This window comes from Brachyhypopomus gauderio, unplaced genomic scaffold (assembly GCF_052324685.1).
Source record: "Brachyhypopomus gauderio isolate BG-103 unplaced genomic scaffold, BGAUD_0.2 sc46, whole genome shotgun sequence".
Lineage (NCBI taxonomy): Eukaryota > Metazoa > Chordata > Actinopteri > Gymnotiformes > Hypopomidae > Brachyhypopomus > Brachyhypopomus gauderio.
The window spans coordinates 1587171-1599217 of NW_027506872.1; the positions used below are offsets into that span (position 1 = coordinate 1587171).

At 42.1% G+C, this 12047-nt stretch overlaps 1 long non-coding RNA gene across 1 annotated transcript; it reads left to right on the forward strand.

Moving 5' to 3' along the window:
* Positions 1–5592: 5592 nt before the first annotated feature.
* On the forward strand, positions 5593–6735 carry LOC143487007 (uncharacterized). The gene is made up of 4 exons (XR_013123867.1): positions 5593–5776; positions 5916–6028; positions 6167–6205; positions 6352–6735. It is a non-coding gene; the product is annotated as an uncharacterized LOC143487007 (long non-coding RNA).
* Positions 6736–12047: the final 5312 nt, after the last annotated feature.

Consider the following 12047-nt stretch of genomic DNA (forward strand, 5'->3'; position numbering starts at 1 on the left):
TCCTCTCAGAAAAACCCCGTCTTGTTCCAAAGTGGGTGCATAACATTGATGCGATATCCCTACAGCACTTGCCATTTATTCTGCTTTCTGCAATAAAATCTGCATATTCCTGCAAAGACATGTCTTCTTAGATGTATGTGTGAATTGTGGCTCTGAATCAAATCAAACGTACCGCCAATGTCTGTGTGTGCCGCGAGAGTTCGATCATTTCCAGGTCAAGATACAAAGAAAATAAAAACTCACCACAAAATGAGAAATCAGATTTCCACGCCGGATTTTTAAAATCCATTTTTTTAATTTTAATCAGAAAACAAAAATCGGGAAATGATTCGTTTTCCGTTTTATGTTTTTCAACTTTGAAAAGAAAAACGGGAAACGAGGCATTTTTCTGTCTTTCGTTTTCTGATTCCTAAACGAAAGTCCATTGGCCGCGAAGTACACGGACCCTACACACACACACAAACACACACACACCTTTTTTAAATTCTCATATTGGCCAGTTTCAGCTGTCACTCAGTAATCATGCACTCACTGCCCAAAAGCAGAGAAGTGAAGAGAGCGGAGCGTGAGGAGCGACAGGTAAAGCTAATTTGTTCTGTTACAATAATGATGTAGCTACTATATGTATTTTGTGAAACACCAGCATATTGTCAGTGCAATGCAACATATTAAATTAGCTAGCTAGCTTGCTACTTCTGTGTTTCTCAATTCAGGACTTTGTCTTGTAGCAAATGTAGATCTCCGACCTCAGCTGTGATTTGCAGGCAGTCTTAGAGAGAATATGAAATATTAAACAGAAAAGAAAAAAGTTGTATTAATAGTCTATGTACCACACCATAATTCAATTGGAATACAAGCAAGCAACAGGAAAGGTAAAGCTAATTTGTTCTGTGCAACGCAAAATCTTAAATTAGCTAGCTAGCTTGCTACTTCTATGTTTCTCAATTCAGGACTTTGTCTTGTAGCAAATACGGATTTTAATTTTGATTTATTAGCTCGCTAACAATAATCAATAATCATCGAATAATAGTGACACAATACCGAGACCTAAAAATAACTCAGAACATTTGCTAGCTAGCTAACTAACTAGCAGGAGGGACATTTTTGAAAATGAGTGTGAACGTTTTTGCGCGCTTGATATAATATGGAGAGGGTGCAAAATTGGTTCGCATATGAAGAATATGCTTCTTTCTGATACAATAGGTGCTGTTCGTTTGGCAGTATTGTCTATTATTACAATAGTTAATGTAAAAATAAAAATGCAGGCAATCAACCGCCGTCACGGTATCACACCCCCACCCCCCCTGCTGCTGCATTGTGCATAAAGGAGTTTTCCTCAGAGAGTAGCAGCTATTCGCGGTTAGGGCTAACTACCAAATTGAGCGCGAACATTTTTGCCTGCTTGAGGAAGTGATATGTCCAAAATTACAAATTCAGCATGTGAGACACACGCATTTGACTGTCTTCACACGCCACACATCCGATTTCTCATGCTGAAAAAAAAAATCTAGTTTATTTACCTCTGATCCACATCTATGATTCAATGAGTTACTAGTTCGCTCTGGCGCCAACCACTGGCGATCGATCAATCGCGATATAATACTTAATTTGTGTCCATTTTACACAAATGACCCCCCCTCACGGCAGCACCCACCCCAGAGGACAGCAACTGAAGAGCGTGTGTGTTCAGAGTCTCCAAAAGTCTCCAATAACACCAAAAAAGTCGCTAGATTTGTCTGAAAAGTCGCTAAATATAGCGACAAAGTCGCTAAGTTGGCAACACTGATAAGGTGCTCTAGTTAGACAGCAATTGCGTCATGGCTTCTTCCCGCCCACTGCATGCGACCATTGTTTACTCGTATCAGTTGCTAGCGTCACACAAATGCAGGACTTTGACAAATGATTCGAAATTGGTCCTTTAAGGACGACTGAAAAAAAGCTTCCTTTGATAATCTGCTGCGCTAAGATGTTTGGTAGCCAGTAGCTATCCACAGCAGTACCCTGAGGCTTCAAACTCCGCTAGCATAAATGCTAATCTCTCGGTATATAAAACTATTTTGGTTACACTAACCTCAGGAGATGGGAAATAAATTCTACTCGAAATACAACAGAGAATAAAATTATGAATTATTTAGATTTGAGCTTGCGCCAGCCATGAAAAGTTGTGGTTGCGTTGCATCTCGGGATTGCCTTCGAGGCTAAGGAACCATTTGATGCTGCCTTAAAATATGGCTAAATTAAGGTACCTCAGTAGGCAGCATTTTTAAGATATCTAAGAATTCGGACAACCTCTGTATCGGGAACGTGCACACTGACATAAAATGCTGTCTACAGCTCACTAGGTTTTTGGACCGACCCAGGGACTGGAATACAGTACTTTTCCACTCCACAAAATAAAACTTATTCTATGCATCATGATTTGTATATGCTTGGATAGCAGGGTCTAACAAAGTATACTGATTCGCAGATGGCTTATCTAAAACGGATGGCAGAAATGGATCAGCTCCTGCATTCTGACAGTGATGATGGTGACCATGATAGTCGGACATTAGTAACAGTTAGATCAACCAGTGAAAGCAACCTGAATTGCAATGCTGTCTGCGTTGAAATAATGAATTTGGCAACTGACAGTTTGCCAGCAGATTAATCAGATTTTGACACAGATATAGAATATGTGTATTCTGATTCAGAAATAGAAATCCTAAATGATGAAACTGAATCAGATGTGCCTAATTTAGAAGAAAATTTAAGACAATGGGCTACAAAGAACAGAACCACACAAAGATCCTTAAATGAATTGTTGGAAATATTAAGGAAGGAAGGACACATTCTACCAAAATATGCAAGGAATTGCAATGCTGTCTGCGTTGAAATAATGAATTTGGCAACTGACAGTTTGCCAGCAGATTAATCAGATTTTGACACAGATATAGAATATGTGTATTCTGATTCAGAAATAGAAATCCTAAATGATGAAACTGAATCAGATGTGCCTAATTTAGAAGAAAATTTAAGACAATGGGCTACAAAGAACAGAACCACACAAAGATCCTTAAATGAATTGTTGGAAATATTAAGGAAGGAAGGACACATTCTACCAAAATATGCAAGGACACTCCTTGCTACACTACGAGCCCTAGGATCTGAGCAGAAATGTGGTGGGAAATATATTTATTATGGATTAGAGAAGGGGATTTGCTGGTCAGACAAGTCAGACAATGGCTTTTGGACATGATCATGATCATGATACCATAAACCTCAGTATCAACATTGATGGTGTGCCACTCTTCAAAAGTCCAGTTCTGGCCAAGTTTCACAACTTTGAGCCATTTTTGGTAGCTCTATTTTGTGGGGACAAGAAACCATATCCTCTTGAGGAATACCTTGAGGACTTTTTGACTGAGTATAAACATCTTACACAAAACGGGATGATTTATGAAGAGAAGTCCTACAGTGTCCATTATGAAGTAGTGATCTGTGATGCACCAGCAAGAGCTTATCTTAAACGCATTAAAAACCATAATGCCCATCACCGCTGGGAGAGGTGCATCAGCAGAGGCGTTTAAATTACAAGACAAATGGTGTTCAATGAACTGGGGTGTACCTTGAGAACAGATTAAGCTTTCAATGCAGTAGAATACAAGAACCATCAAATTGGTGTCAGTCCCTTCATTGCTGCAGGATTTTTTTGTGTTAAATCATTTGTTCTAGACTATATGCATATGGTCAACTTGGGAGTAGTTAGGCGAATATTAATATTCTTGACTCGGGGCCCAGAAGCTGAACCGCCTGAGAGGAAAGATGCCTAGTGAATTTGCTCTGCAGCCACGTAGTATAGAAGAGCTGGACAGGTGGAAAGCCACTGAGTTTTGTCAGTTTTTGTTGTATACAGCACCCGTTGTGCTAAAGAATGTGTTGTCTCCCGAAAGATACTACCATTTCCTATCCTTGACAGTAGCAATGTCATTAATGTTGGAATCAGATAGAGATGCATACCTTCAATATGCACATGAACTCATGTCCTATTTTATCGTCCGCTGTTCTGACCTATACTTATGGGAAGTATTTTTCAGTGTATAATGTTCATGGGCTTATTCACCTTCATGAGGATGTTTGCCACTTCAATTGCTCATTGAATAATATATCTGGTTTTCCTTTTGAAAATCATCTCCAACAAATCAAGAAACATGTACGGAGCGGGAAAAATCCCCTAGCACAGGTGACCAGGCGATTATCAGAGATTGAATATGCGAATGTTAACAAGAGGAGAAAACAGTCTGAAACACGGCCTCAAGTGTTTGTTTCTGTAAAAGAAAAGGACAGTTGTTTCCTTTTACACAATGAAAGATATGCATTCATCAAAGAAAGAAGAGGAGATGGCACTGTGATATGTGATGTCCTGCACCAGCATTACACGTCACCGTTGTTTGAAAAGCCATGCAGCTCCAAACTTCTGAATATTGTGTACACAAGTAATAGGCAGGGTATGATGAAAAGACAAAAACTGCCTGAAACAGACCTGTTCCATAAGGTGGCCTGCCTTCCTCATGAAAATGGTGGATATGTCCTCATACCCCTCCTCCATGGTACAGAACACACGATTTAAAGGTTGGTTGTTATAGTCATAAGTAACTTCCAAGTGCCACTGTTATGAATTTTTCATAATTAATGAGAACTTAAGTAGATCAGAAAGCTTAGTCATTTATAACAAAAACACTTACTTATAATTAATGATAATCATTAGGATATTGTCAGGGTTCGATCCAGGCACGTGACTCCTGCTGCCACTAGGCGGAGCCCGCGAGCTGTAACCAGGGGCAATCAAGCCCGATAGGTTGCACCTGTTCTACAGCCTATTTAAGACAAGCGACTTCAGCAACTCATTGCTGAAGTTGTTTGTTGTTCTATGCACACACAGCCCAAGCCAGTTTTCTCTCGTCTCCGGACTACCTCTCGTTTCTCCAGTTCTCCTGTTTCTACCCTGAGTGTTCTCAGGTTGTTTTTTGTTTCCTTCTGTCTTTTCCCTCTTTGTTCTTTGTTGGTTTGTTCTCCAGTGTTCTGGTTAACAGATTGGCAGGTAACCAGGTAGAAGCTATTGGTCTTGTTACCATAGCTTCCTCTTTTGTTTCTTATTTTTTCCCTTCCCCTCTGACACGTCGAGTTTGCCTCCGTGTACTTTTCGTTTTTTCCCATTTTTCTTTTTTTGGACGCGTTGTATTTCTTTCCGCGTGTTTTTTGTTTGTTTTACTTACCTGGTCTTTACACACGTCGAGCTTCTCCGTGTTGTCTTTCTGTTGTTTCCCTCTGGGGTTTTTGTTTTCATTTTTTCCCGCATTTGCGGAGGTTTCATTTGGCTGTTTTTTTGCCGTTTGTTTTATCGGGTTGCGTTTGAGTCCTCACCACGTTTAAACCAACGCGTCACCGCCGAGAGCGGCGGCGAGGCGTAACTGATATAGTAAAGTAATTGACTTGACAAACAGATCAATGACAAAGAGTTCATTTCTGGTGCAATTTTTGATTTCTCTTTGTAGCAATTTGAAACAAAAGTGGCTACTTCTTTATGAATGTGCGTTTGCTTTGCAGGTCATGTATGCCCGAGCTGTGTGGTTGGAGCATGGGAAGGAGGTGGAGGGGACTGCCCCAGACAACTGGACTGATGTCAACAACAAAACAATTAGATGGTCAAAAACAAGACAAAAGGCAGCTTTCTATATTCAACACCACCCTCAGGATGACTGGATGACATTCACTTTGGTGAAACGTAAAATGTCCTCTGGTAAGTTTTTTTATCACTGGTCTAATAATTTCATTTCTCATTGTAAAAAACAACATTTGTAAGGTAAAGCAAAATAAAGCAAATCCTAGTAATAGTCATTTTTATTGTATTTACATCTTCTATTACTTGAATCTTACAGTTAACATTCATGAGTGCAATGAATATGACATGACGAGCCATGTTGAGGAAGAAGAGGAGGAAAATGAGGAAGTAAAAAAAAGGCCAAACGCAAGTTTGATGACTATGTTCTTGGTATGCATCTAGAATTGTTGAATCTGTCCTGAATATCAAAGTATTTAATGAGTAGATTTGAATCACTTAAAAAAAAAAGGGGGGGGGGGGGGAGTCATTAACGCATGTTATAAAATATGTTAATTTGTACAATTTCAGAATCTGACTATGTAGACGAGGAAGAGGAAACCATGACAGGTAACCATTTCCCAAGATCTTTACATTTCATACATTATCGGATTTTATGGGTGTATATAATTTCAAAGTTATAAGAGTTACAAGGTTTATACTCATTATTTTAATGACTGATGTTTTCATTTATTTTATATATTGAATCTATCTAGATGCCCTTTTAAAGGCTCCCTCCTTTCCTGTGCCTTTGTGGTTGAAATTCTGAAACCCTTAAATGGTAAGCACAATAAAAGTCAGAAGCAGTTGGGTAAGATAATAAAGTACAATTAGGCCTGTCGCGATAATTAAATTATTGACTTATCGTACGATAATTTTTTAAACCGCGATCATTTTTGCTGATGTCGATAATTGGCCATTGGGTTTCCGCGCACATTTTTTGTTTACATGAGAATAAACCGCGACTATGTTAGATTTCAGAAAGTCACGCAGTGCTGCTCTCTCGCCCCTCACCCCTTAAGGGAAGATGAATCTGTGATCAGAGAGCGACATCTACCAGTTAGGAAATGAGTGCAGTACACAAAGAGAGCATGCGTCAATAACAGTGCCTCTACACACACAGGTGGAGATGTGTGAGCTCGCAAGAACGTATTCGAGGCTAATAGGACTCGAAATAATTCGCTTTTTATCACATTATTTAATGGTTGTTTATTACAGTGACCGTAGCGCACGACTCCGCACACTTCGCGCGAACCTCCGCGAACGGCGGAAACGTTCATACTCGCCGCGTCACATTCTGTGCAGTGTTGTTCGAAACGATATGTGGTAGTATAAAGAAACACCCCTCAAAAACAGGGGAAGGAACATTTACCTGATTAATTTTAATGTTGCTTTGTGTTTCAGGTTTGAAAAGTGCTGGAATTTGTTCGTTTCACAACAAATATCTGTCTGACTGAACAGTTCTCTTGTATTACGTTAACAAATACGAGCCTCTTGTAATTCCAGGACGAAGCATGAGAGAACGTGAAGACGTTAAGATTGGACGTTTTGAAAATAAACAACCATTAAATAGTGCGGAGCCACCGCGATTACGTAATTATCGCGCGCGGAGCCTTGCGACGCGTCAAGTATGAACCAGGCTTAAACCAGGCTTAACTCGCTATATAGCCAAAGAGATGCTGCCATTAAATACGGTCGAAAAGAAAACATTTCTAAACATGCTGCAAAGATTTGAAAAGCAGTATGAACTGCCAAAGAAAACCTAGATCTCCCAAACTGCCATTCCAACCTTATATAATGAAGTGAAAGATGGCATTCTGAAGGAGATTAAAGACATCTCATTTTACTCTGTCACTACATATGTGGTCAAGCTCAATATGACCCCATACATGAGCTTTACAATACATTACATTACTGCAAACTGGTGTAATTGTATTATTATGCTACTATAATATTATTGTGGCACATTGTCTTAAAGCTCTTTTGGGGAGCCCAGAAGCAAGAAAAAATTCTATAATGGCACTTTAAAATGACAATATTATCGTTTATCGCAATAATTTCTGTATAAATAAAGTATGGATTAATTAAGTATGGATTAGTTCCAGAGACCCCTGTTACAAACGCACTAGGCGTCTGCCACAGAGAGCCCAGAGACCCCTCTCCAAGAGACCCCTGTTACAAACGCACAAGGCATCTGCAAAAGAGAGCTAATTTCCCTCTCCGAACTCTCATCTTTTATACTTTTAATCATCAATACACACAGTGTCCACGAGGTGAACATAAGTTGATTAACTAAATGTGATTGGACAAAACATGACATGATTGTGACGTTGGAAACATAACGCAACACAGATGCTAGCAGACTTCACTTGAAGAACGGTTTAATAAGTAAAAGGGAATTCCAAAGAGAGGTCGAGGGCAGTCCAGGTTCATACACAATATCAATCCAATAGAGCAGAGGTACCAGAGGGCGAATCCGAGAGAGAAAACGGGAATAGAAATACAGGTCAAACCAGAGAATCAGACTACGAAATAAGGCTTTGTATGCGTTCAAGAGACAGTCGGCAGGCAAGGTCTTATATAGCTCTGGCTAACAAGATACAGGTGTCTAATACTCCGGGGAGGCGGATCTCTGCATTCATGGTGGGGCATGCTGGGAAGTGGAGTTCCCAGGGTTGGAGGCCGTGACAGTACCCCTCCCCGAGGCGGCCGGAATGGCCGAGCGCCGAGGACGACCGCGACGCCCACCAGCAGCAGGATAAGGACGGCTCGCCAAACTCCTTGGGCGGCCCCGGGAGCGAGGTGCCGGTCGCTCTGGATAACGGCGATGGAAGTCCGCTATCATGCCCTTATCCCAGACATCCTTCGCCGGCACCCATCGTTGCTCCTCCGGGCTGAATCCCTCCCAATCTACTAGATAATCCAGAACGTTACCACAACGCTTGGAGTCTAGAATAGCAAGTATAGTGTAGATGGGGGGTACCGTCGTAATCGATGGCTATGGGCAGAACATCCTCTAGGGCAGTCTCGTCCAGGGGACCCGTAGTTGCAGGTTTCAGCAGAGACACATGAAAAGAGTTGGACATACGGTAGTGTGGTGGAAGCTCAAGTTTGTACGTCACCTCGTTGATGCATTTGATGATCCGGAACGGTCCTATGTACCTGGGTTTCAGTTTGTGGCAGTAACCTCTCAGACGTAGATCCCTCGTGGACAACCATACTCGATCCCTTAACTTGTAGTCGGGGTTGGGACCACGCAGACGATCTGCCTTTTCCTTATTCCGCTGCAATACCGCGTTGGTGTGTTTCTTCCCAGACTTTCTCACTACGTGTAATCCAGTCGTCAACTGCGGAGACGTCGGATTGCGTCGCTGTCCACGGTGCCATGTTAGGCTGGTAACCTAGACAAAACTCGAATGGCGTAAGACCTATTGTGGAGCTGGTTAATGAATTCTGAGCCATCTCTGCCCACGGGAGAAACCTAGACCAATCAGTAGGATTATTGAAACAGAATATCCGTAAAAACTTCCCGAGTTCTTGGTTGATTCGCTCACACTGACCATTCGACTGAGGGTGGTATCCTCAAATGAGGCTCACTGCAATTCCGAGATGTTCGAGAAAGGCTGTCCATACTTGAGAGGTGATTTGCGGTCCCCGGTCAGACACTATATACTCTGGAATTCCGTAATTCCGAAAGACGTGTTGGAATACGGCTTCTGCAGTCTGAAAAGCACTTGGGATACCTGGAAAAGGAATGAAACGCACTCCTCGCGAAAACCGATCAATTACCGTAAGTACGGTGGTATTGCCCTCTGAGTCCGGAAGGTCCAGTGCAAGGTGGGTCCAGGGTCTGACTGGTACGGGCAAGGGGTGGAGTTTGCCTGCTGGAAGCGATTTTGGGGTTTTACACTGAGAACATGTTGAACATGAGGCGACCTACCTGTGCACATCCGCGGTAACGCTCTCCCACCAATATCTCCGGGTGATGAGTTGATGTGTGCGCGTGTTTCCTCTGGGTGACCTGTTGTGGGAGAGGTGTGGGCCCATGCCAAAAGCCAGTCGCGGCATGCCGGAGGGACATAGATTTTCTCCGGAGGACATGCTGCAGGTATTTCTATATCCTTCAGTAACATTTCAATCTCCTCGTCAATATCCCAGCGAATAGAAGACACAATCATTTCGGACGGGAGGACGGTCCCTGGTTTACCGTCGCTTACCTCCCCCTCCTCCTGGAACATACGGGACAGGGCGTCCGCCTTAGTATTCCTCTGCCCAGGACGGTAGGTAATTGTGAAGTCGAACCTCTCGAAGAAATGCGCCCACCGCGCCTGGCGCGGAGACAATCTCTGCACATTACGAATATATTCTAGGTTCTTGTGGCCAGTAATCACTCAGAATGGGTGATCAGCCCCCTCTAGCCAGTGTCGCCAGTCCTCCAATGCCAATTTTATGGCCAGGAGTTCCCGCTCACCAATACCGTAATTTCTCTCTGCGGCAGTCAGCTTGTGAGAGTGGTAGGCTACCGGATGCATACGCGACTCGTAACGCGTCATTGATGAAGGCTTGAAAGACTGAAGGGGCTACGCTTAAACCGTAAGGCATTACCAAGTACTCGTAGTGCCCTCTAGTGGTGTGAAACACGGTCTTCCACTCATTTCCACCTTTTTGATTCGCACGAGGTTATAGGCGCTTCTGAGATCTAACTTAGTGAAAAGCCTGGCCTCGTGTAGTTGTTCTAGAGCTGCTGGGATGGGTGGCAGAGGGTATGGATACCTTTTGGAGATCTGATTGACGCCTCGGTAGTCGATGCAATGCCGGAGTCCTCCGTCTTTCTTACGAACAAAGAAGAACCCTGATGCGATAGGAGAGGTGGAAGGGCGAATAAAACCCTGCTGTAAGGCCTCGGTTATGTATCCCTCCATAGCTCTATCTTCCTCCCTGGACAGGGGATATATTCTCGCCTTAGGAAAGGCAGTGGGGAACCGTCAGGGCCCTCTACACCCTCTCAGAGGGCCTAAAATATTCTTAAAACATAAATATATATAATTTATCCAATTGTCAAACTGTAAGTAGATATAATATAATTTATCCAATTATATTTTATCTACTTACAGTTTGACAATCGACATCTAAACAATTACAGAAATATAAGCAAATAAATTATTCACCCGTGTCTATTCAATTTGTGTTGGAAGTTGAGGGGTTAAGTGGAAGCCTGTGAGCCTGTGTCTCCCCCCATCAGGACTGGGATGCCCGCTGGCCGTTATAATTCAGCACAATACCAGTTTCAAATGACAGCAAAATTGACCAATGATATCCTCCCTCTTAGTGGGCGGGCTTAACTGTATGATAATTTCCGCCCGCTGTGGCGACGCTAGCTGTCGTTAGCCTACCGCCACTAGCTAGTTTCGATTCATTCCTTTGATGTCCTCGTGCGCGTTGTTTACATATTCCGCTCCCGAGGAACACGGAGCTGAGAACCTTATTTTGTTGGAACCTTATTTTGCTTAAGAAGTTGTTATCTAGTACAAATGTTATTGTTTATATATATATGTTTTATTGCTATTCTAAAGCTGTACTGTCATCTCAATTATTTATTTATTTATGTAGCAGACTGTATTCTGTTTAGGAAAACTGACAGGGGAGAGTTAACAATGCTTTTTGTCCCCTGGGGGTTGCACTAGTTTTGGAAGAGAATTCTGGGAGAGCGCCGGTGAGCGAGAAGAAATATTTTTATTTATTTATTTTATTTTTTTCAGAAACATTTTATTAGGAGAAAGTCAAAGTAAGCACAATACAACATCGCATTTATATACAGAATACCTCCACAACTTTCTCCATTTTTCCACCACACATCAACCAGGTTTTATAATAGAACACACACAAAAACAAAAATGCCCCCCCCCCCCCCACCCATGTCCCATCATAGCACACCACAATCAACACGCACACTGCCAATAGCAATAGCTACAGAAAGGCCACAACACTCGTATGGAAGCACACATTCAACCAGGTAATACCTTTAAGTTGGAAAAATAGGATATAAAGGGCTGCCATTTCCGGAAAAATTTATCTGTACACCCTCTTTGAGTGTACCTTATTTTTTCTAATTTAAAAAAAAACATGACGTCCCTCAGCCAATAAGAAATAGAAGGGGGCTTGGTAGATTTACAAAGTAACAATAAGCAACGTCTTGCTAATAAGGAAGTAAAAGCTATAATGCCTCTTTGCATAGTGCCAAGTGCGACAGAGCGGTCTAAAACACCAAATATAGCAATTAGTGCACAAGGTTGTACCTGAACTCCAAGAACAGTGGACATTATAGTAAAATAACCCGTCCAAAAACATTTTAGTGCAGGACAAAGAAAAAACATGTGGCCAAGGTCACAGGGGGAACCATGGCATTTATCAC